The sequence below is a fragment of the Hevea brasiliensis genome, chromosome 7 (assembly GCF_030052815.1).
Source record: "Hevea brasiliensis isolate MT/VB/25A 57/8 chromosome 7, ASM3005281v1, whole genome shotgun sequence".
Taxonomy (NCBI): Eukaryota; Viridiplantae; Streptophyta; class Magnoliopsida; order Malpighiales; family Euphorbiaceae; genus Hevea; species Hevea brasiliensis.
In genome coordinates this window covers 89,986,522-90,013,636 of record NC_079499.1, presented here as the reverse complement: position 1 = coordinate 90,013,636, position 27,115 = coordinate 89,986,522, and the positions used below count along the sequence as shown (strand labels likewise).

Below are 27,115 nucleotides of genomic sequence, written 5' to 3'. Positions count from 1 at the left end.
AAAATTTTCAAATTATATAAATTTACATGATTATAAACTAATTACATAAGTTCATAATTTACATAATATACAAAATACATAAAATAACTTATATAGGCCCTATCTACATGTATTGCTGAGGAGGTGACAACCTTGACTCTTCTGACACTTCTGCAGATCAGAACTTCAAAATCTTTGTTTAATATTCGCTGGGCTTTACCTTCAGTACCTGTGTGAGAAAACAAATCCATTGCGCTAAGCATCTCTGCTTAGTGGTGCAATAATATAACAAAGAAAATAATATACAAAACACAGATGGAAATAAAACATGGTTCACATAATTTAGATCTAATTATGCTTCAATAAGGTTTCTAAAATTTAATATCCCTTTTTTTTTTCCTTAATTTAGTCCTCTTTGGAGATGCTTACTTCATAAGGTTACAGTAAGAATATACAATATACTAATATTTTAATAGCATTATTCTTAACTTAATATTATTATTCAAGGTACATTTGTAACATTTATTTAAATTATATTTTTATTATTAATCTTTTTGTATCATTTAATTCAATGCCTTCTAGGTTATCTTAAATTATTTCATAATAATTAAAGTTCCTAGTGCATTCAATAATAGATAACTTTTTTTTTTATCATCAGTCCAGTTCATTTTAATTCTTTCTAGCATTTTATTAATCGTTTTCTTTTATGACTTTGAGCCTCATTTTATTGTAATCATTCTTGTTCTTTATCTTGATATTTAATTTCCTTACTTCATTTAATAATCAATTCACTTACATTTATACTTTTCCATGCCCAAGTAACCTAAACAAATTGACCGGACTGGATAAATGGGTAAACTAGTAATGGGTACTAGTTACCTCAAACCGCCACACAATCGGTCACAATGTGTCTCCCGGTGTGCAGACAGAATGGCTAAAAAGCCATAAAAGTAATAAGGCATAAAGCCAAACATAACATCATAATCAATATGGCCATAGGCTATCATATCACAGAATGGCATGAAGCCATACGCAGTACTGCTATCAGAACCCTATTGGCATGCCAACCTATCCAAACCAATCACATTAGGCCTACAAGGGCATATTACAAAGTTATTTCTTGAATATTTATACTTAACATGTAAGATTACTATTCATTTGGTCATTTAAGTCAAAATATTAACTTTCTCAGATATAATAGTGACATGAGTTTTAATCACATAGATTTACCACATTTTGGTTCCCAAAAGTGTAAGTGTTAGCATTAGTTGCCAATCATTGCTTCTAACCAATGGAAAATAAATCAAAAATTTCAGTTTTGGGTGCTAGAGTTCATTGTTCCATTAGGCCATTCTACAGTGAGAATTTGGTCAAGTGTTCTTGATCAAAGTTGTTCTTTATTATATCTAGTTACATTTCACTTTTTGAATCACCTTATTTAGAGTTTTATAGCTCAAGTCATGGCTATTGCACCATAACTGGTCGGATTGCCTTTACCCAGAATTTCTGGGCAATTTTTGGTTTTGCCAGATTTGGTAGTCCAACTTTAGCTAGCAATTTTATTTAGTTAAGTCCAGAATTTGAGTTTGTGTTTCACATAAAAGTTGTTCTAAATTGCCTCAGCTTTCCATTGATATAAATTTCAGGTCAATTGGACCTTTTTACACTGAGTTATGACCAAATGAATGAACACTATTCATTTGGTCATTTTGCCTAGGCAGATTGTAAATTACCCAGATTTGGTCAATTTTTAGGATATCCTAAATTTAGTTTCTGGATAGGGTTGCTTCATCAAAGGTGTGCCATTATGTGTCTAATTTCATTTCCAATTGATGTTGCACTAATTGAACCTACACAACCAAAGTTATAGCTGTCCAAACATGCTGGACTCACATCCAGACCTACAAGGTACTCAAGGTAGCACACCAATCCTGAAGCTACAATTCACTTCAATTCCTTATTATACTTAGCCAAATGGTCACTAATTGACCATTAAAACTCCACTTAATATTAGAATACAATAACCCTCAATTCATCACAAACCCTAATTAATCAAAGTCTTAATCTCATGCAACTCCTAAAATCCCCAACTCTAATCCTTATATACACATCAATTGACATCACTACACAAATTTAATTGCAAGTAAATCATCAAAACCCTCACACTCTCTTGGCTGCCAAAATTTGAATTGGTCCTATCATGCATATTTTTCTTCTTTTTCCAAAATTTCTAGTTGTTTTTTTTTTTTTTATCCTAACATGAAAACAAGAAAAGAGAGAGAGATAGCACTAAGCTTGTTGTGTGTCAATCCAAGCTTGACAAACTCCTTTATTTTCACTTCTTTTTGCTGCCCAAGTCTTGCTCTAGTGGTGATGACAAGTTTTTGTGAAGGGAAGGTGGGTTTTTGAGGTGATTTGGTCAAACTCCAAGTTTTAATGTGTTAATTTCTTCTAACCATTTGACCTAGTTCCTTTGGGTTCTGGGTTTTGGTTAGAAGACCAATATTGTAGACCTATGTCTTATAAAACTTTGCCATTGGTTTCATTGAATTTAAATTTTTATAAACCAAGTTATGGCCAATTTGCCAAAACTGGTCGGGTAGTCTATGTCCATAAAATTCTGGGCAGAATGGTTCAAGTTAGTTTGGTGTCCTAATTTAAGTCAACAATTTCATTAGGTTAGAGGCATTTCTTGGCTTGGTCTTCTCAATAAAAGTTATAGTACTATGTCTAAGCTTTCCAATGGTATAAGATTCAGGTCATTTGGACCTGTCTAAAGAGAGTTATGGGTACTGTTCATTTGGTCATTTTTCTGGATTTAGTGTTTGGATATCCGGATTTGACTAGCAATTTGGTCAACTTATGGACAGAATTTGGACAGGCATTCTTCATGAAAAATGGGGTATTTTGAGTCTAGTTTCACCTTCAATTAGCCTCATACCAATTGGAGTCACACAACTTCAGTTATAGGTCAAAAAACACCCTAGACTCATAGGTCTGAATTTCTGCACATGAAACATCACTTCCAATATTCCATCCTCCTTACTCCCAACTACAATTTATCACTCATAACACTTCAAATGATCAACAAATAGTCTCAACAAGATCAATCTCAAGCCATATCACTATGGTAACAAAATTAACTCAAACCCTAACACAAGGTCGCAATTTATGCACACCACATGTAAATCAACATGTTAATCACATTTACTCATTAATCAACACTTATAACTATAAGTATAACCTTCATGTCATCAAAATCCTATCACTTCTTATGGTTGCTGAAAATTTAATTCTACACAAAGTTATCATTTTCTTTTTATTTCAAGTAATTTCAACTCTTCTTAAGTCTAAATCAAACTTTAAACAAAAGAGATAATGATATTAGGCACTAACCTCTTTTGGGAGCTAACTTGAGCTTATAAATCTCCTTTACTTCTCCTTCAAATTGGTGCCTAGAGATGGTTTAAGGTGTGAGGAGAAATTTTAGCGAAGACAAGGTAGGGTTTTATGGTGTAATTGAGTGAGAAATGGAGCTTGCGTGAAGGAAAATGGTGGAGCTCCAAAGGTGATTCTCGACAAGAAGAAGAAAGAAGAGCAATCTGAATTTTTTTTATTTCATTTTCTGCCCATTTAATTCATTTTAAGTGAGTTAAGGCCATGTGTCACAATGTGATTGGGTGGGAGTGCTTTAGTGACATCATCCCATGTCATAAATCTAATTAAATTCCATTTTCTTTTCTTCTTTTCCTTTCTTCTTTGTGACACCCCTTACCCGTGTACAGTATATCCGAGTAAGCAATGTCACACGGTGTATCGGCACACTCTATTTTACCTTAATCAATTTTTGTCATAGTTTTGAATATCATTTATGAAATATAATTTATTTAAGCCATTTATCGAAATTATTATTTATTTGAGGTTTCAGAAATTTTATAGAAAATCCGGCAAAGTACCGACTAAAAATGGAGAAAACTGTTCTTCGGAACCTGTGAAAAACTCTTCCAAAATCATTTCCAAATAATCCCAACTCCATTTATCACAAAGTCTCAGAATGATTTCATCAACCTTTCCATTACTCAAACATTCATTTCTCATGATGCTCATATACAAGCAATAAATAAATACTCAATTTTTTTTCCATTTATAACTATAACTTCCATTATTTACATGAAAATCAAAATACATTACATAAGTTTCATTTACACAAAGGAAAATAAAAATAAATTACAAAATACCAAAATGAAGCCTAGTGTCCTACCAATGCACTGTAGACGGTGAGGTGACACGGACACTATGCAGAGCTGCAGGAGGTCTCACCCAGTCTGCGGTCTACTGGGCTCTCGATCAGTATCTCCAGAACCTACGCGTGGCAAAAGCAACGCGCTAAGCAATAATGCTTAGTGGTGCAATAATAAAATAACAAGAAATAACATAAATAAATATGTATTGCGTGTGCATGTCTTATTTGTTTTGTATTTGTAAATCCATTCATTTCGTTGACTTTATCCACTTTCATTCATTTGGTTGCCCAAGTAACCTATATTGGACGACTGGACTGGATAAACGGGTAAACTGGCACTGGGTATCAAGTACCTCGGGCCGTCAAACCATCGGTCACATATGTATCTCCCGGTGTACAACAGAACAGCAAACAAGCTGTAAATAATATGAGGCACGAGGCCAAATCTCAACACAATGTCAAAATGGCTAAAAGCCATAAAATCACAGAATGGCATAATGCCATGTGCAGTACTGCTAACTGAACCCTATTGACATGCCAAACTATCCAAACCAATCTTGTTAGGTATACTAGGGCATTTGATACTTTTAATTTCTTCAATTATTGAATTTCAAGTTTTGGTGTCACTATTCACCTCATTGGTCAACAAAAATGTTGACTTTTGGATAGAAAATAGGTACATTGGTTTTAACACTCCCAACATACCACATTTTGCATTGAAAACTTGTTGGCATTAAGCATTAATACCATTTCTAATTTCAAACCAAGAGAAGCAGAATTTTCAGTTTTTGTAACCCAAATTTACTGTTCCATTAGGCACTGTTGCAGTGGGAATTTGAGGAAATGGTAAACATAAAAGTTGTTCCTTGTTTTGTCTAGTTGAATTTCTTTTTTTGAATCACTCCATTTGGAGTTTTGTAGCTCCAGATATGGTTCAAAAACCACAGCTGGCTGGATTTCCAATCTGCAGAATTTACCAAATCTACAGTACCATGAACAATGACTGTGACTGCCATTTTGGTTAGGTTCTGATCATAATTTGGGGTAGGTTTCTTCATGAAAGTTGTTTTTCTATGTCTTAACTTGTTTCTGTAAAAATTTCAGGTCAATTGACTCATTCTACAGTGAGTTATGGCCAAATGAACAGTTATGGTCAACTTACCTCAAATGGTCACTAATTGACCATTAGAATGTTCTTTAACAATTTCATAAGCCAAGTCAAATTTTCACCCCCAAACCCTAGCCTAAATTCAAGGTTCACCCATATTACCTTAGTTTAACTCACTAATTCATTATCCACATGTATATATTCTTTAATTATGATCTTTAGTCCACTTTAAGTCCATCAAAACAATCACTCTTATCCCTTTCTTAGGGCTGCCAAAATTCAGGGCATGCATACACATAAATTTCATTCATTTGGCTTTCAAATTATTACTCCTTTTTAAGTCTTTAACATAAAAATAAAGAGTTCTAAGTATATATGTGCACTAACCTCTTGTAGGGCAGAATTTTCCCAAGCTTAACTTCACTTTCTTTCTTCTTCTTGGCTGCCAAAAGCTTCCTTAGAGTGTGTGGATTAATTTTAGTGAAGGTGACTTAGGGTTTAGTAGTGAAACAAAGAGAGAAATGAAGCTTTGATTGAGAATTTATGGAGGTTTGGGCTAAGCAAGGTTTCGGCTGGTTTGAGAGGAAGGAGATGGCTGCTGTTTCTTTTTAATTTTTTTGGTCTCAATTATCTCTTTTATTAGTTAGTTGAATGTTTGTTTAATTGTAATTGGAGGGGGCTTTTAAGTGACATCATAAAGATGTCATAATTTGCTTTATTTTGATTTTTCTTTCCTTTTCATCACTACTCATTTTCAATTTAATTTTTAGTAATGTTTATTCATATTTTATGTCATAATAATTATTTACTTAACTGGACAAGTCAGCCAAAAATCACCTCTGAAGGCGAAATGACCAAAATGCCCTCCATTTGGCTTAACGGGTCAAAATTGTCTGTACCAATTGAAAATTTTTTCTAAATATTTTCTTGGCATTCTAATGCCATAGGAACCTCAATGACCCTTCTCTGGAGTTCCAAAAATTATTTTATGAATTTTTCCTGTCTAGGGCTCCTAGTTGCGAACCGCAACTTCCTCCTCGGTTACCCATCGCTTGAGCACCTACCATTTAACTTAGTTGTATTTTATTTCTAAAATTTTTACTAAATTTTTCTTATTAATATTTGAGTTAATTATGATCCTCACTTTAGTTTAAATATTTTTCCGACGTTCTAGCTGTCAGGACCGACCGATCACCAAACAAGAGAATGTACGGAGTTGCTACCGGGAGGGTGTTACAACTCTTCCCCTCTAATTTAAATTTCGTCCTTGAAATTTACCTGATGCAAACAGTTGAGGGAACTGTTGCCTCATCGTCTCTTCACTTTCCCAAGTTGCCTCCTCGGTGTTGTGGTGCCTCCACAGCACTTTCACCAATGGAATCGCTTGTTCCTCAATTCTTTTACTTCGAGCCAAGATCCGTAGAGGTTCTTCTTCATATGTCAAATCCGGTTGTATTTCAATTTCTTCTCCGAGATGACATGTGAAGGATCCGAGCGGTATCTTCCGAGCATGGACACGTGGAACACATTGTGGATCTTATCCACTCAGTGGTAAAGCTAGCTTTGTAGGCTACTGGTCCCACACGTTCAATGACTTCATATGGGCCAATAAACCTAGGGCTCAACTTACCATTTCTTCCAAACCTCAATACCTTCTTCCACGGTGACACCTTGAGGAACACTTTGTCGCCAACCACATATTCTATTTCTTTTCTCTTCAGGTCGTCATAAGATTTACTGTCATCGAGGCAACCTTCGATTGGCTTTGATTAGTTTTACTTTTTCCTCACCTGCTTTACTGTGTCCGGCCCTACCAGCTTGTCTTCGCCCAATTCAGTCCAAAGACACCGAGTTCTACATTTTCTTCCATACAGTGCTTCATATGGGGCCATTTGGATGCTAGCTTGGTAGCTATTGTTGTATGCAAATTCTGCCAGTGGGAGGTATCTATCCCAACTTCCCTCAAATTCAATGACACAACTCCTCAGCATATCCTCAAGGACCTGACATATATTTCATGTTATTATTATCATTTTAATTCAATATTTGTATCAATTCCATTGGTTTCAATTGTTTACCTGGATTACTCTTTCTGATTGCCCATCCGTCTGAGGATGGAAAGCTGTGCTGAAATGGAGTTGTGTACCCAAGGATTCATGCAACTTCTTCCAAAATCTCGATGTAAACCTTGGGTCTCAATCAGATATGATGAAAAGTGGAATTCCATGCAGTCTAACTATCTCACTGATATACAATTCTGCTAACTTCTCCAGTGAGTAGTCAGTCCTAACTGGCAGAAAGTGTGCTGACTTTGTCAATCTATCTACTATCACCCATACTGCATCATGTTTCTTCTGGGTGAGAGGTAAACCACTTACAAAATCCATGGTGACCCGATCCCATTTCCATTCAGGTATGCTTATAGGCTGTAGCAAACCTGATGGAACTTGATGTTCTGCATTGACTTGCTGACATGTCAAGCATTTAGTCTCATAGTCAGCTACGTCCCTCTTCATACCAGGCCACCAATACTGAAGCTTCAGATCATGATACATCTTTGTACTTCCTGGGTGCATAGCATATACACTGGTGTGTGCCTCTTTTAGAATACTGGCCTTCAATTCCCCATCATCTGGTACACACAGTCTTCCTTTGTAATACAGACACCCATCTGCTTTCGACCCATAGTCAGTTGCTTTTCCCTCTGTGATTTTGCTCATAATAGCCATTAGCTTCTCATCTGCCTTTTACCCCTCTAAAATCTGCTGTAGCAGGTTTGGCCTCACTTGCAACTTAGCCAAAATAGCTCCATCTCGAACCAAAGATAGACGGGCATTCAATGATCTCAAAGCTATGATGGATTTTCTGCTCAAAGCATCAACAACTACATTTGCCTTCCCAGGATGGTAGTCAATTACACAATCATAGTCCTTCAGGAACTCAATCCATCGCCTCTGTCTAAGGTTGAGCTCCTTCTGGGTTGGCAAATATTTTAGACTTTTGTGGTCTGTGTAAATGTAGCACTTTTCACCATACAAGTAATGCCTCCATATCTTAAGTGCGAAGATAATTGCTGCAAGCTCTAGATCATGGGTAGGGTAATTCTGTTCATGTGGCCTTAGCTGCCTGGAAGCATAAGCGACCACCTTTCCCTCTTGCATCAATACACACCCTAGCCCATTACGAGAGGCATCACTGTAGACCACGAAGTCTTTTCCAGACACTGGCTATGTTAACACTGGTGCCTCTGTCAACATAGCCTTCAACTTCTCAAAACTGGTCTGACACTTGTCATTCCTGTTAAATCTGACATTCTTGTGTAACAACTTGGTCATTAGAGTAGCTATTAAGGAAAATCCCTTTACAAATCTCCTGTAATACCCAGCTAGCCCCAAGAAGCTTCTGACCTCAGTTGTATTCCTGGGAGGCTTCCATTCCATCACTGCTTCTATTTTCTTGGGATCCACCCTAATCCCATCAGCTGACACTATGTGTCCAAGAAATGCAATCTCATTCAACCAAAAGTCACACTTGGACAACTTAGCATACAGCTTCTTTTCTCTCAGGGTTTGCAGAACAATCCTCAAATGTTCATCATGTTCTTCCCTGGTCTTGGAATACACCAAAATATCATCAATAAAGACTACTACGAACCGATCTAAGTATGGATGGAAGATACGGTTCATAAGGTCTATGAATGCCGCTGGTGCATTTGTTAGGCCAAAGGGCATCACTAGGAACTCATAATGCCCATACCGGGTCCTGAATGCAGTCTTTGGCACATCTGCATCCTTCACCCTCAACTGATGATACCCTGATCTGAGATCAATCTTAGAAAATACTCCTGCTCCCTTCAACTGATCAAACAGATCATCAATTCTAGGCAACAGATATTTGTTCTTCATACCACTTTATTCAATCACAGAATCGATGCATAGCCTCAATGTCCCATCCTTCTTCTTTACAAACAGCACTGGAGCTCCCCATGGTGACACACTGGGGCGTATAAACCCCTTATCAAGCAACTCTTGCAACTGAGTTTTCAACTCCCTCAATTCAGTGGGTGCCATCCTATAAGGAGCAATGGAAATGGGTGTTGTACCCGGCAGTGTCTCAATAGCAAATTCAACTTCCCTTTCTGGTGGCAAACCAGGCAATTCTTCAGGAAATACCTTTGGGAAGTCCTTTACTGTGGGTATGTCACTCAGGTTCGGCTTAGCCTGCCTAGTATCCACCACATGTGCTAGGTAGGCTTCACAGCATTTTCTCATCATTCTTCTTGCAACTGTGGCTGAGATAACATTGGACAAGAAATCTGTCCTTTCCCCCACAACTGTGATCTCATTACCCTCAGAAGTTTTCAAAGAAATTCTCTTCAATTTGCAATCAACTATTTCCTGATGACGTGACAACCAGTCCATTCCCAAAATCACGTCAAACTCATGGAAAGGCAACTCAATTAGGTCTACCAAGAATTCATACCCCTGAATCCTTAACGGACAACCCTTGTACACTTTGTTCACCACTACACTGTGGCCCAATGGATTAGTGACCAGAATGTCTTGGTCACTCTCCCCTACTAGTATCCCCCTTTCTACGGGTAAGTTGATGCAGATGTATGAACGAGTGGATCCTGGATCCACCAATGCATGCACAGATGTGTTGTAGAGGGAGAACGTACTCCTGATGACGTCCGGGGCATCTTGCTCCTCCTGAGCTCTCAAGGCATAAGCTCGCGGGTGGTCCGCATTATCCGCCTCTGCTGGCTCGGATGCAGCCTCGAGATGGTCCCACCGCCTCAGTTTGCCGTTTCCTACCCCTGCGTGGTGCGGGAGGCGGTGCATGCTTGTGTTGGAGTAGCTGTAGTAGTTCTGCGTGGACAGTTCTTCAACTGATGCTCTGTTGACCCACACCTTAAGCAGGCACCAGTTACTCTCCAACACTCCCCCTTATGCCATTTCAAACAGTGTGGACATGCAGAAGATGCTGGGGCTGGTCCCCTGAACCCCATCCCTGGAGAGCTGCCCACTGATGGTGTGGACTGACCTCTCCTAGGGGTAAAGCGTGGCACAGGCCCTGGCCCGACCACGACCATGTGGTTGACCTGAACTCTGTGCAGGTGGACCCTTGAACTTCTTCCCAAATGCCGGAGCTGAACTAGACTGACCTGGGCCCCTCTTCTGCTGTCTCTCTCTTCTAGTCTGCTCACTGATTCTAACCTTTTCAACCTTTATTGCAGCTTCCAATAACTTGGTGAAGTCTGTAATTCCCAAGGCAGTAATCATGATCCTTATGTTGTCATTTAGTCCCTCTTCGAATCTCTTGCACCTTTCAGCTTCATTAGGGACTATCTCCCTTCCATAGCGGCTCAATCTTACGAATTCTCTCTCATACTCGGCCACTGACAGCTGTCTCTGCCTCAGGTTAATGAATTCCCTTCTTCTCTCTTCTAGGTATACCGTACCCACATATTTCTTCTTAAATTCGGAGAGGAAGAAGTCCCAAGTTATAACTTCTGGCTGCACTTCACTGGATAACGTGTCCCACCATTCATATGCATCGTCTTGCAATAGAGATATGGCAGCTTCTAGGTTTTGCTCTAGAGTGCAGTGGAGTTGTTTTAGAACTCTGCCTGTTCTGTTCAACCAATTTTCAGCTGCAACAAAATCATCTTCTCTCTTGCCAAAGAAGTCCACTGCTCCAAACTTTCTTAGTCTTTCCAAGTGTGATTTTTGCTGTGGAGCTGGTGGTGGTGGTGGTGGTGCTGGCATTACCCTGGCCATTTGTCTGAAGAATTCGGCCATTTGATGGAACATGGCTTGTGGAGGCTGAGCAGGCTCTGCTTGAGCTGGCGAAGCAACTTCTCCCATACCCCCAGTCTCAGCTGCTGCAGGTGGAGCATGACTCTCCACTTCCTCCTCAACTGCCCTCTGAGATATAGGGTCCATATCCTATTCAAAATAATAAAGACAAACAGATATGCATTAGTGTCACCTCGACTCTTACAAATGCAATGCATGGTATGGACTCAATCTAGGCCCAGAAACGCCTAAACCGTGCTCTGATACAACTAAATGTGACACCCCTTACCCGTGTACAGTATATCCGAGTAAGCAATGTCACACGGTGTATCGGTACACTCTATTTTACCTTAATCAATTTTTGTCATAGTTTTGAATATAATTTATGAAATATAATTTATTTAAGCCATTTATCGAAATTATTATTTATTTGAGGTTCCGGAAATTTTATAGAAAATCCAGCAAAGTACCGGCTAAAAATGGAGAAAACTGTTCTTCGGAACCTGTGAAAAACACTTCCAAAATCATTTCCAAATAATCCCAACTCCATTTATCACAAAGTCTCAGAATGATTTCATCAACCTTTCCATTACTCAAACATTCATTTCTCATGATGCTCATATACAAGCAATAAATAAATACTCAATTTTTTTTCCATTTATAACTACAACTTCCATTATTTACATGAAAATCAAAATACATTACATAAGTTTCATTTACACAAAGGAAAATAAAAATAAATTACAAAATACCAAAATGAAGCCTAGTGTCCTACCAATGCACTGTAGACGGTGAGGTGACACGGACACTATGCAGAGCTGCAGGAGGTCTCACCCAGTCTGCGGTCTACTGGGCTCTCGATCAGTATCTCCAGAACCTACGCGTGGCAAAAGCAACGCGCTAAGCAATAATGCTTAGTGGTGCAATAATAAAATAACAAGAAATAACAGAAATAAATATGTATTGCGTGTGCATGTCTTATTTGTTTTGTATTTGTAAATCCATTCATTTCGTTGACTTTATCCACTTTCATTCATTTGGTTGCCCAAGTAACCTATACTGGACGACTGGACTGGATAAACGGGTAAACTGGCACTGGGTATCAAGTACCTCGGGCCGTCACACCATCGGTCACATATGTATCTCCCGATGTGCAACAGAACAGCAAACAAGCTGTAAATAATATGAGGCACGAGGCCAAATCTCAACACAATGTCAAAATGGCTAAAAGCCATAAAATCACAGAATGGCATAATGCCATATGCAGTACTGCTAACTGAACCCTATTGGCATGCCAAACTATCCAAACCAATCTTGTTAGGTATACTAGGGCATTTGATACTTTTAATTTCTTCAATTATTGAATTTCAAGTTTTTGTGTCACTATTCACCTCATTGGTCAACAAAAATGTTGACTTTTGGATAGAAAATAGGTACATTGGTTTTGACACTCCCAACATACCACATTTTGCATTGAAAACTTGTTGGCATTAAGCATTAATACCATTTCTAAGTTTAAACCAAGAGAAGCAGAATTTTCAGTTTTTGTAACCCAAATTTACTGTTCCATTAGGCACTGTTGCAGTGGGAATTTGAGGAAATGGTAAACATGAAAGTTGTTCCTTGTTTTGTCTAGTTGAATTTCTTTTTTTGAATCACTCCATTTGGAGTTTTGTAGCTCCAGATATGGTCCAAAAACCACAGCTGGCCGGATTTCCAATCTGCAGAATTTACCAAATCTACAGTACCATGAACAGTGACTGTGACTGCCATTTTGGTTAGGTTCTGATCATAATTTGGGGTAGGTTTCTTCATGAAAGTTGTTTGTCTATGTCTTAACTTGTTGCTGTAAAATTTCAGGTCAATTGACCTATTCTACAGTGAGTTATGGCCAAATGAACAGTTACTGTTTATTTGGTCATTCTGCAGAATTTGCTTGCAGGGTATCCGGATTGGGACCAATTTTTGGTCCACTTGCTTTGGTCTTTTGGACATGGTTTCTTCAGAAAAATTGTGCCATTATAAGTCTAGTTTCATGTCCAATTGGACAAACACCAATTGAACCTACACAGCCAAAGTTATGGCTGTCCAAGTGGGCTGGAATCACAGCCTCATTGCTGCTGTTACTAGGCAGCCTACACATTTCACTTTGCCATGCTATATTTCAGTCCAAATTATGGTCAACTTACCTCAAATGGTCACTAATTGACCATTAGAATGTTCTTTAACAATTTCATAAGCCAAGTCAAATTTTCACCCCCAAACCCTAACCTAAATTCAAGGTTCACCCATATTACCTTAGTTTAACTCACTAATTCATTATCCACATGTATATATTCTTTAATCATGATCTTTAGTCCACTTTAAGTCCATCAAAACAATCACTCTTATCCCTTCCTTAGGGCTGCCGAAATTCAGGGCATGCATACACATAAATTTCATTCATTTGGCTTTCAAATTCTTACTCCTTTTTAAGTCTTTAACATGAAAATAAAGAGTTCTAAGTATATATGTGCACTAACCTCTTGTAGGGTAGAATTTTCCCAAGCTTAACTTCACTTTCTTTCTTCTTCTTGGCTGCCAAAAGCTTCCTTAGAGTGTGTGGATTAATTTTAGTGAAGGTGACTTAGGTTTAGTAGTGAAACAAAGAGAGAAATGAAGCTTTGATTGAGAATTTATGGAGGTTTGGGCTAAGCAAGGTTTCGGCTGGTTTGAGAGGAAGGAGATGGCTGCTGTTGCTTTTTATTTTTTTTTTTGTCTCAATTATCTCTTTTATTAGTTAGTTGAATGTTTGTTTAATTGTAATTGGAGGGGGCTTTTAAGTGACATCATAAAGATGTCATAATTTGCTTTATTTTGATTTTTCTTTCCTTTTCATCACTACTCATTTTCAATTTAATTTTTAGTAATGTTTATTCATATTTTATGTCATAATAATTATTTACTCAACTGGACAAGTCAGCCAAAAATCACCTCTGAAGGCGAAATGACCAAAATGCCCTCCGTTTGGCTTAACGGGTCAAAATTGTCTGTACCGATTGAAAAATTTTTCTAAATATTTTCTTGGCATTCTAATGCCATAGGAACCTCAATGACCCTTCTCTGGAGTTCCAAAAATTATTTTATGAATTTTTTCCCGGGTCTAGGGCTCCTAGTTGCGAGAACCGCAACTTCCCTCTGGGTTACCCATCGCTTGGGCACCAGCTCATTTAACTTAGTTGTATTTTATTTCTAAAATTTTTACTAAATTTTTCTTATTAATATTTGAGTTAATTATGGTCCCTCACTTTAGTTTAAATATTTTTCCAGAAGTTCTAGCTGTCCGGACCGACACCGGTCACCGGAACAGTAGAATGTACGGAGTTGCTACCGGGAGGGTGTTACATTCTTTCTACTCATTTTTTTATTAAATTTTTAGCAATATTTATTCATTTTTTTATGTCATATAATTTATTTACTTAATTGGACAGGTCGGTGAAAAATCGTCTCTGAAGGCGAAATGACCAAAATGTCATTCGTTTGACTTATTGAGCCAAAATCGTCTGTACATATCGAAAAAATTTTCTAAGCATTTTCTTGGCATTCTAATACCATGAAAACCTCAATGACTCTTCTCTGGAGTCCCAAAAATTATTTTATGAATTTTCTCCTTAGTTTAGGGCTTTTAGCACTGAAGACCGCAACTTCCCACTAGGTTACCTATCGCTAGGGCACCGGCTCATTTAACTTGGTTGTATTTTATTTCTAGAATTTTTTCTAAATTTTTCTTATTATTATTTGAGTTATTTATGACTTCTTACTCTAGTCTAAATATTTTTCTAGACATTCTAGTGTCCAGACCGACACCGGTCACTAGAATAGTAGAATGTATGGAATTGCTACAGTGAGGGTGTTACAACTCTTCCCCTCTAACAAAAATTTCGTTCTCGAAATTTATCTAGTGTAAATAGTTGAAGAGCTACTAATTCCTTATTTTTTTCACCTTACTAGAGAAAACGGACCTGCATTAGTGTCATCTCAACTCATATGAATGCAATGCATTTTATGCACACTATTACTTTCCATCTATCTATTCCTAAGAACACCTAAACCGTGCTCTGATACCAATAAATGTGAAACCCCTCACCCGACAACAGTGTAGCCGAGCAAGACATGCTACATTCGGTGCCGGAGCACCCTATCTTATCTTACTTTATTCCTTTAATAATTTTGTTCTCGTTATATTTTAATATTAATTATTTTTCTGAGGAGAAACCAATGGAGTTTCTCCTATTTTATTATCGTTTGACGTGTTTCACTATTTACCTGTTTGAAAATTTCAATAATATTTTAAAATAAAAATCTCATCCATGCTAATCATAATTATCTCATCAATCATTCTCATAATTTTTTCATATTTCAAATCACATCCATATATTTCAATTTCATAATCATTTCCATACATTTCCATTCATACTCAATTCATATGTAAAAACACTCAAATTACATAAATTTACATGATTTATAAACTAATTACATAAGTTCATAATTTACATAATATACAAAATACATAAAATAACTTATATGGGCCCTATCTACATGCATTGCTGAGGAAGTGACAACCTTGACTCTTCTGACACTTTTGCAGATCAGAACTTCAAAATCTCTGTTTAATATTCATTGGGCTTTATCTTCAGTACCTGCGCGAGGAAACAAATCCATTGCGCTAAGTATTTCTGCTTAGTGGTGCAATAATATAACAAAGAAAATAATATACAAAATACAAATGGAAATAAAACATGGTTCAAATAATTTAGATATAATTATGCTTCAATAAAGTTTCTAAACTTTAATATCCCCTTTTTTTTTCTTAATTTAGTCCTCTTTGGAGGTGCTTAGTTCATAAGGTTACAGTAAGAATATATAATATACTAATATTTTAATAGCGTTATTCTTAACTTAATATTATTATTCAAGGTACATTTGTAACATTTATTTAAATTATATTTCTATTATTAATCTTTTTGTATCATTTAATTCAATGCCTTCTAGGTTATCTTAAATTATTTCATAATAATTAAAGTTCCTAGTGCATTCAATAATAGATAATTTTTTTTTTTAACATCAATCCAGTTCATTTCAATTCTTTCTAGCATTTTATTATCATTTTCTTTGATGACTTTGAGCCTCATTTTATTGCAATCATTCTTGTTCTTTATCTTGACATTTAATTTCCTTACTTCCTTTAATAATCAATTCACTTACATTTATACTTTTCCATGCTCAAGTAACCTATACAAATTGACTGGACTGGATAAATGGGTAAACTAGCACTGGGTACCAGGTACCTCAGGCTGTCACACCATCGGTCACAATATGTCTCCTGGTGTGCAGACAGAATGGCTAAAAAGCCATAAAAGTAATAAGGCATAAAGCCAAACATAACATCATAATCAGTATGGCCATAGGCTATCATATCACAGAATGGCATGAAGCCATACGCAGTACTGTTATCAGAACCCTATTGGTATGCCAAGCTATCCAAACCAATCAATCACATTAGGCCTACAATGGCATATTACAAAATTATTTCTTGAATATTTGTACTTAACATGTAAGATTACTGTTCATTTAGTCATTTAAGTCAAAATATTAACTTTTCCATATATAATAGTTACATGAGTTTTAATCACATAGATTTACCACATTTTGGTTCCTAAAAGTGTTGGCATTAGTTGCCAATCATTGCTTCTAACCAATAGAAAATGAATAAAAAATTTCAGTTTTGGGTGCTAGAGTTCACTTTTCCATTAGGCCATTCTACAGTGAGAATTTAGCCAAGTGTTCTTGATCAAAGTTGTTCTTTATTATATCTAGTTACATTTCACTTTTTGAATCACCCCATTTGGAGTTTTCTAGCTCAAGTTATGGTTATTGCACCATAACTGGTCAGATTGCCTTTACCCAGAATTTCTGGGCAAATTTTGGTTCTACCAGATTTGGTAGTCCAATTTTGGCTAGCAATTTCATTTAGTTAAGTTCGGAATTTGAGTTTGTGTTCCACATAAAAGTTGTTCTAAATTGCCTCACCTTTCTATTGACATAAATTTCAGGTCAATTGGACCTTTCTACACTGAGTTATGACCAAATGAATGAATACTGTTCATTTGGTCATTTTGCCCAGGTAGATTGTAAGTTACCCGGATTTGGTCAATTTTTAGGACATCCTAAGTTTAGTTTCTGGACAGGGTTCCTTCATCAAAGTTGTGTCATTATGTGTCTTATTTCATGTCCAGTTAGCCTTGCACCAATTGAACCTACACAACCAAAGTTATAGCTGCCCAAACATGCTGGATTCACATCCCGACCTACAGGGTACTCAAGGTAGCACACCAAACCTCACATCCAAAGCTACAATTCACTTCAATTCCTCATTATACTTAGCCAAATGATCACTAATTGACCATTAAAACTCCACTTAACATTAAAATACAATAACCCTCAATTCATCACAAACCCTAATTAATCAAAGTCTCAATCTCATGCAAGTCCTAAAATCCCCAACTCCAATCCTTATATACACATCAATTGACATCAATACACAAATTTAATTGTAAGTAAATCATCAAAACCCTTACACTTTCTTGGCTACCAAATTTTGAAGTGGTCCTATCATGCATATTTTTCTTCTTTTTCCAAAATTTCTAGTTGATTTTTTTTTTTTGGTATCCTAACATAAAAACAAGAAAAGAGAGAGAGATAGCACTAACCTTATTGTGTGTCAATCCAAGCTTGACAAACTCCTTTAATTTCACTTCTTTTGCTGCCCAAGTCTTCCTCTAGTGGTGATGACAAGTTTTTGTGAAGGGAAGATGGGCTTTTGAGGTGATTTGGTCAAACTCCAAGTTTTAATGTGTTAATTTCTTCTAACCATTTGGCCTAGTTCTTTTGGGTTCTGGGTTTTGGTCAAAAGACCAATATTGTAAACCTATGTATTATAAAACTTTTGCCATTGGTTTCATTGAATTTAAATTTTTATAGACCAAGTTATGGCCAATTTGCCAAAACTGGTCGGGTAGTCTATGTCCAGAAAATTCTGGGCAGAATGGTTCAGGTCAGTTTGGTGTCCTAATTTAAGTCAACAATTTCATTAGGTTAGAGGCATTTCTGGGCTTAGTATTCTTAATAAAAGTTATAGTACTATGTCTAAGCTTTCCAAGAGTATAAGATTTAGGTCATTTGGACCTGTCTAAAGAGAGTTATTGCCAAATGAATATGTACTGTTCATTTGGTCATTTTTCTAGATTTAGTGTTTGGATATCCGGATTGGACCAGCAATTTGGTCAACTTATGAATTGAATTTGGATAGTGTTTCTTCATGAAAAATGGGGTATTTTGAGTCTAGTTTCACCTCCAATTGGCCTCATACCAATTGGAGTCACACAACTTCAGTTATAGATCAAACAAAACCCTAGACTCATAGGTCTGAATTTCTACACATGAAACATCACTTCCAATATTCTATCCTCCTTACTCCCAACTACAATTTATCACTCATAACACTTCAAATGATCAAAAAACAGTCTCAACAAGATCAATCTCAAGTCATATCACCATGGTAACAAAATTAACTCAAATCCTAACTCAAGGTCTCAATTTATGCACACCACATGTAAATCAACATGTTAATCACATTTACTCATTAATCAACACTTATAACCACAAGTATAACCTTCATGTCATCAAAATCCTATCTCTTCTTATGGCTGCTAAAAATTTAATTCTACACAAAGTTATCATTTTCTTTTTATTTCAAGTAATTTCAACTCTTCTTAAGTTTAAATCAAACTTTAAACAAAAGAGATAATGATATTAGGCACTAACCTCTTTTGGGGGCTAACTTGAGCTATAAATCTCCTTTATTTCTTCTTCAAATTGCTGCCTAGAGATGATTTAAGGTGTGAGGAGAAATTTTAGTGAAGACAAGGTAGGGTTTTATGGTGTAATTGTGTGAGAAATGGAGCTTGGGTGAAGGAAAATGGTGGAGCTCCAATGGTGATTCTCGGCAAGAAGAAGAAAGAAGAGCAATCTGAATTTTTTTGTTTCTTTTTCTGCCCATTTAATTCATTTTAAGTGAGTTATGGCCATGTGTCATAATGTAATTGGGTGGGAGTGCATTAGTGACATCATCCCATGTCATAAATCTAATTAAATTTCATTTTCTTTTCTTCTTTTCCTTTCTTCTTTCTACTCATTTTTTTATTAAATTTTTAGCAATATTTATTCATTTTTTATGTCATATAATTTATTTACTTAATTGGAAAAGTCGGTCATAAATCATTTCTGAAGGCGAAATGACCAAAATGCCCTTCATTTGGCTTATTGAGCCAAAATTGTCTGTATCGATCCAAAAATTTTTTTAAGTATTTTCTTGGCATTCTAATGCTATAAAAACCTCAATGACTCTTCTCTTGAGTTCCAAAAATTATTTTATGAATTTTCTCCCGAGTTTAGGGCTTCTAGCAGCAAAGACCGCAACTTCCCACTAAATTACTTATCGCTAGGGCACCGACTCATTTAACTTGGTTGTATTTTATCTCTAGAATTTTTTCTAAATTTTTTTTATTATTATTTGAGTTATTTATGACTCATCACTCTAGTCTAAATATTTTTCCAGACGTTCTAGCTATCCAAACCAACATCGATCATCGGAACAGTAGAATGTATGGAATTACTACAGTGAGGGTGTTACACATCCCACATTGGAATGGGAGACAGAGTTAGTGGTGTTTATATTAGGAAGTCTTGGTCTACTAGGTAGCGCACTTTTGGGTGTGAAAAGCCCAAGGGACAAATTCGTCAAGCTTGTGGAGGCCAAAGTGGACAATACTATCCAGTGGGTTGGGCCTTGCAATGCTGACCCAAGTCTTTCTAAATGCAGAAAACATGGTTCTAAATGTACCAATACTTCATATCTAATATTTATCTAACTAAAAAAACTCAACATTTTTTTTTTCAATCAATTATACTTTATCAATTTAATGTTTTCTTAATATATATTATGGAACAATCATTAACACCGTAACACATTATTATTATTATTATTATTATTATTATTTGGCAGAAAAGTGATGGCTTGAATATAGAGGAATTGTGATTGAGGAACCTTCTTGGCAATGATAAAGGCAAACTTTATAATGTGAATTCATGAATGGTCTCAAAGATATAATTAGAATTATAGTCTCCATTGAGAAGAACCTAAAAGATCTAATTGGAAATTATTTACATTAATTAAATTCTAGTTGGGGTTATGTATACATAAATAATTGCAATTATACTTTGTTTATGCTGGTTGGTGGGTTTTACTATTTTTTCTTGCCAACCATGTTTTCCTTCATTTGGGCAAAAACAAGACCTTGCAATGTCTTGTTTCCTAATACCTTTGAAAAAATTCATTATTTTTATAAACAAATTCATTGCACACATGGAAATTCATAATATCGAAGGGCATTAAAAATAATTAATATTTATATTAGTTTTATGAAATTCATTTATAATCAATTTCATACGAAACATGAAATTTAATTAAATTCTACAAAATTTTATAGAATTGAATTAAACTAAACATAGCCATCAGTTCATGCATTGCGAAGAAAAAGGGATTTCAGTCATTAAAAAAATTGAATAAAATAATAAAAGGTAATCTTAGGATAAATTTTAACAACATTCCCTGAATTTATCTAGTTGTAACATTGCGATCCTTAAACTTGAAAATATAACATAAAACCCCATCAACTTTCACATTTTGCATAGTAAAATCCCTCTAACCTCTAATTGCTGATTTTTTAGTTAAACACTGACCTAAACAGTTTCAGCATGGAGCTTACTCAGTATTTCTCTTTTTTCTCTCAAGCCATGTGTAAATTGAATTATTCTTCTCTCTATAGACAGAATAGTTTTTCACGAGTAGAGAGAATAATTTTACACTTTATATAAGAGAGGAGAGAGAAATATTGACAAAATACTATGTGAGAGTTGTTCACATCAGTTTCTAACTGGAAAATCAATAATTGAAAGTCAGAGAGATTTTACTGTATAAATTTTGAAAGTTTATGAGGTTTTATGTTACATTTTAAAATTGAAAGATTATAATATTACAACCATATAAGTTCAGGGACAGTTATTAAAATTTATCCGTAATATTATTGTTAGGGCATTTTGCTAAAGAAAGCATGATTGCTTTTAGGAATTCGGATGGATTTGAGAGGTGCAGGGAAGAGCTTCACGCAAAGGTTGAGGGTTGGAATTCTATTAAACCTCATTCCCTCAATTATTAATCCAATTATCAGTTGAACTACAAGTTACAATTCATGGAAAATGCATACCGCACAATGGAACTGTTGTTTGTGTTCCTCGTTTTAATAATTGTGAGGTTAGGATATAATTTAATTTTTGAAATTTAATAAAATTTAAAATTAATTTTTGTATTTTTAAAATACTTTTATTTTTTATTAATATTTTAATAAATTTATAAATTATTCTCTATTTAATTTTACATTCATGTTATCGTTAATTTTAATGATAATAATCAAAATACTTTTATTTATGAATTTTAATAGGAAATAAAATAGTTTCTGAAGTTTTGATTTATTAATAAAATAATATTAATATGATAAAATTAAAAAAAAATACTTATTTTAATTTTTAATTATACAAATCTTTGTAAATTACATGTTAAAATTTTTAATCTAATTAATATTTAATTTTACAAAAATAAGTACTAATTAAAAATTAGCTATTAATTAAACTGCATTTATATTTTAAATATAATTTTATTAATTATATTTAAAAAATTCTGGGTGTTGAAAATTTTGGTATTAATTAAAAATTAACTACTAATTAAGAGAAGTAGATTTTTTTTTGGTATGGAAAGAGATACAGAGAGAGAGAGATGGAGGAGAGAAATAGAATCAAGGCAAGCAAGATCAGTATTACGATAGTGGAAGACTCAACAAAAATCAAAGCTACTGCAAAAATTGAGGATGATATGACGTACCTACGCAATAGAAAATTCAAATAAATAAAAGAAACACTCGCAGTAGTTAGAAACTAGAAAGAAAAGGACTTTCAAGGCGGCGGGAGACGAGGACATTCTGGTCTATACTGAAAAAGAAGGGCATTTAAATCTTTTTTTTTTTATATATCTCATTAACTTTAATTGTGATTTTAACAGTGTCAAATAATCTGTAAATTTATTAAAATATTAATAATTAAATAGGTGGACTTTTAAAATATAAAGGCTAATACATAGATTTTAGGTAAAAGACTATTTTACTCCCTATTAAAATAAATGGGTCACTTAAATCCTTAAACTTTCTTAAACTTTTAAAAATAATTCAAAAAGTTCAAAACTTTACTCAATAAAAATGTTAAAAAAAATAGACATTTAAGCTCTTAAGAAATGTAACACCCCTGATTTTTTTATATATTATTATTGGGCTTCGTGTAGGTATCCTCAATTCGCGGAAATTCGACAGTTGTCCGGATCTGTGAATTTCCGGCCAGACAGACCAGCTACCGGAAAAGTCTCCGAATTGGATCGAGGTTTTGGCTACCCCACCATTGTCAGGCATCCCGAGCGCGTTCCCGAAGTCGGAATCGGCAGAGGTAAACCCGAACCTTGCTTTTTCATAATTTTCTAGTGCTTAAATAGGATTGAAAATCCATAAAATATTCGTGGTAGCTTAGAAAATTACGATTCTTTTTGCAATAGCTTAGTAATATTTCTAAGGACAGCGGGGCAGAGTTTTATAATTTTTAGAGCTTATTTGAGCAGTTTTTGCAAAAATGATCAATTATAAGGACTAAATTGAAATTTTACATATTGTGATGAATGATTGATTTGATGGGCCCAGGAGGGGCTGTGTGATGTGATTGAGTTGTATATATATGGATTGTGGATATAGAAGTGTGTTTTGAGCCCTTTTGCAGGTTGGGTAGGTCCTAGGTATAGGGGAGACTCTGCCGGATTTTCGGCACGACTTAGGACGTATTGGGTCTTTTCTTGATTTGTATTGAGTCATTTGTATTAAATAATTGTAATATAATTGTCAGGTGAGCCGGGACAGCCTTCTTCCTCCGCCCAGCCGCCACAGTGATTGCCGTCAAGTCTGTGAGTAGAATATTAATTTTAATTGTAATTTCGATATTATTATATGTTCAGCATGCCCATGCATCACTTATATGCATATATTTATGTAGTTAAACTCTAGGCACGATTTATGTTGCATTCATAACTGTTAATATGCCATGAATGTTGTTGTGGTAATTTGGAGCAGTGTGCGTGCGTTGGCGTGCGTGTGATGTGGTGTGGACTATGGATAGGACGGGGTAGTCACGGCTTGAGTAATTCGCTGGGACCCATTCCTTCGAGGGGTAGTCACGGCTTGAGTAATTCGCTGGGACCCTCGATTTGGTTATTAAGTGGAAGTCCGAGCTTGAGTAATTATTGGCACGGGTTGGATTTAAGAGAGTGTATAGGGATCAGCTCCCATATGTTATGATTGATACTACAGGGTGTGTGAGTGCTCCAAATTACCTTTTTGATGTTATGATGTGAAAATGTTGTTGATGTTGCATTTCACTCTACAGGGTGCATTAGTTTTAGATAGTTATAGAGATTATAGTTAAAATTGATATTTTACTCTCTGAGTCGAACGCTCACTCCTGTTCAAAAATTTTTACAGGCCATAGGAGGATATTTTATTCTGGGTTAACCTGCTTTTCTACTTCGCAGGTTGTTTATCAATATTTGTGTAATTTTATTTACTCCTAGAATTTTCGCATGTGTTAGAAGTATTTATTGATTATGGTCTGTAATATTATTATCATGTTGGACCTGTAAATGTATAATGATATGCATGTTTGATGGATTGGATGAGGGAGCTGAGCTCCCATTTATTATTATGAGGATATGAGTATGTGGAGGGTGAGCTGAGCTCCCCAATTGAGTATTTATTGTGTTTACAGGTCGGGTGAGTCGAAAACTCCCCGTTGGAAAGTCCATTTTATGGCCGGACTCTGTCCGTTTGTTTTCTTGATACTGGGCCAAAATGGGCCTTAGAGTTGGGTTAATGAACAGTTAGGCTTACTACGGGCCTCGGGGGCTTTAGGTGGCCGCCTAGTGTCCTAGTCCGCCCATAGGTTGGGTCGTGACAAATGTGGTATCAGAGCTTAGGCTCTAGATTCATGGGAAATAATATAATTGGGACTGTAAAAGGAGTCTTGTTAGGATGTTACATGCGGAGTATAGGATTCTGTTTCGTCTTTTTCTGTAATTCTTTGTTTCTAGATTCTGCTTTATACCTCGGGAAATATAAAAGTTCCTCAATTAGTGTCTTGATTTTCGTGGAGTACATAGAAATGTGAAATAGAGTTAGTAGACATGTGAGGTCTATCATGAGGATACGTACTCCAAGAAATGCTATGTTTCTGTCTGTATGGGTTTAAATGGTGTGCCCATTTTGTGCAAGGCACGAGTACATAAAGGTGAGTCTTGAAAATCTGATTGCCCTAGATAAGGATGAGGATACCATCGCTGGCGGTCATCGATGAATGACCCAAATGAATAAGTTTGTGATAATAAAAGATTCAGGAGAGATAAGAAATTGGGAGACCTAGTCTGTCAGGACGTATCGTAGTAACTATACAATGTTCTCGATGTCTGCTCTGTAAGCTGCAGATTACAGTATCGACATGAGATTATTGTGTAGGGCTGCGTGCATCCCCGTGGTGCTCCATAGTGAGGGTGTTTGCGGATGGCTTTTGTTTTGGTACAGTTATGCCAAAACAGAGTTTTATATCTGCAGAGGAGTTGGGAACTCCTGGTTAAGAGTCTAGAGTTAGAATATTGAAAGGTCACAGTTGGGTGGTAACTAGAGTCAGTGACTCAGTTACCCTAGCATGAGCTAGAGTTCTGATGGAAGCGCCAATGCACTGCAGGTTTCAGACTAGTTGCAAAGTAAAAAGTGACACCTATAGAGTGAGACCATCTAGTCTTCGGTATGGAATTTTGGATGATTTTTGCAGAATGACAGACGTTTTGCTTAGAACTTAGTGAGAATAGGATACCTTGTGTGTATTAGCAAGATGTAAAGTGCAACCCTACTACCTAGGGAAGGTCGAAACTATGAATTGAGGATTCACAGAGATATGATATGATAGGAGAGTCATTAATTTGACATGGTTTGGGCAAGGTGGTAAATGTAGTACCTTTGTTGCAGCAAGTTAGGGTGTAGTCCTATCTTTTCAGAAGGGATCGAAAGTTATTACTAATAATGGTGACCAACCAAATAGTGCCCCAGATGGGACTGTAGAGTGTGGTAGAGAGTAGTTGGCTTGGGTATCCTGCAGAGGATACAAGTTCCATTATAGGAATCATATATAATCAGATCACGATGGATGTAAATCCTTTGAATTGGATGACGGGTTTGGGTGCCCGGAATCTTGAGTTTTGGCTAATTGAGTAAACATAGAAAATAATAATAATAATAAATAAAAAATTACTGCAGAATCAGTTCTCGAGGTAGTAAGGGTATTATGTAAGCTAAAGGATAAGAATAGAAATCATACGATAAAGGTATGACTGCAATTTCCTGAGTTCCTTTCTAACTTCATATTGTTCAAAATAATAGTATAATCTAATTATAACAGTATTAAGAGTAATAAATTAGCAAAGATAAATCATAGAAGGCCAATGGATAAAGGAAGTGCAGAATGAAAGTTTGGACAATTGATTGCAGATGCAATATAATCTAAATGCTAGTGGAAGTACTAGCTAGAGTGGTCAAAGGACTAAATCTGAGTAGCACAGACATATGATAACGCGATAGAGACTCTGAAAGATATAGTTAGCAAATACTATTATGTTAGGAAGAAGAATGGAACCAGGGATAGAATAGTCAAGTTCTATTTTGGGTAAGACAAAGGAAATAAATGAAAGGACAACCTAAAGAGCGCATAATAAAAGGAACAAAGTTAAGATATAGGATAGGCTAAGTGTTATTCTTGGCAAGGAGAATGACAAGGATGGAAAACCCAAAATGGGAACACATTAGTGAGAGAAGTGATGGAGGTATGGAATACAATAATAATGAGTAAATGTTAGAAGGTGTGCGATGGTATTGCGGACTACCTAAATAGGTAGAGAAAGAGAAGTTAGTAAGCAGTAAGTTGAATAAAAGTCAGTCTAAGGGATCAAATAGGTATGATGAGAGGAAAAGAATGATAGATAATGATACATATGCTTAGTTTAGACTTTTGAGATAGTGAGAAGGTAGTTAGAGGTTCGTTATGAATGTCAGGCAAACGTCTTTAGTGTGATCAACAAAATCACTTTGCAGTGAAGCAATATCGACAGAACAACAATAGCGGTAGAACGAGAAGTGACAAGTTTGGGTGGTTATAAATCACTAGAAAGTTCAAGGATCAAATTAATGACCATAGATAAGGGTGGAATTAGTGTTGGAAGAATTTATTAGTGAGAGAAATCTTTCAGGAATCAACAAAAGTTAAGGGCACAATAAAAACGATGATAGATATGAATCATAGGTCGAGTATAAGTAAAGTTAATAAATTATAAAATATTATGTCAAGAAGGAAAATGGTACGGTAAAGGGTTCATGCAGATGATACCTTATAGGTAGAGCATAATTGTGCTAGGAGATGATGAAATTTGGAGAGAAAGACCAAGAAACTTAGGTGAAACGTTATAATATGACAATCGGGTATAGTTGAATATAAGAGGATATTTTCTTTCTTTTCAAGTTTAGCTTGTGCTTTTGGTTCTAGAAGGTTATATAAGGAACAGAAACTGAGTCAAGGAGACCTAGTTATTGAGAGTTTAGTAGGCACAAATTCATACATAATTTCCTGATATGAGAATGACAGTAAGTGCATACCTAGTATTAAGTATGAAAGGACGACAGAGTAATGATAGGAGTTAAA

The 27,115-nt window shown here is 35.7% G+C and overlaps 1 long non-coding RNA gene across 1 annotated transcript; it reads right to left on the bottom strand.

Annotated features, from left to right (window-relative positions):
• Positions 1-15,613: 15,613 nt before the first annotated feature.
• Positions 15,614-19,195, bottom strand: LOC131181688 (uncharacterized). Its single transcript, XR_009150186.1, has 2 exons — positions 18,995-19,195; positions 15,614-15,810 (listed from the first exon to the last, which is right to left on the bottom strand). It is a non-coding gene; the product is annotated as an uncharacterized LOC131181688 (long non-coding RNA).
• Between the last annotated feature and the right edge of the window lie 7,920 nt (positions 19,196-27,115).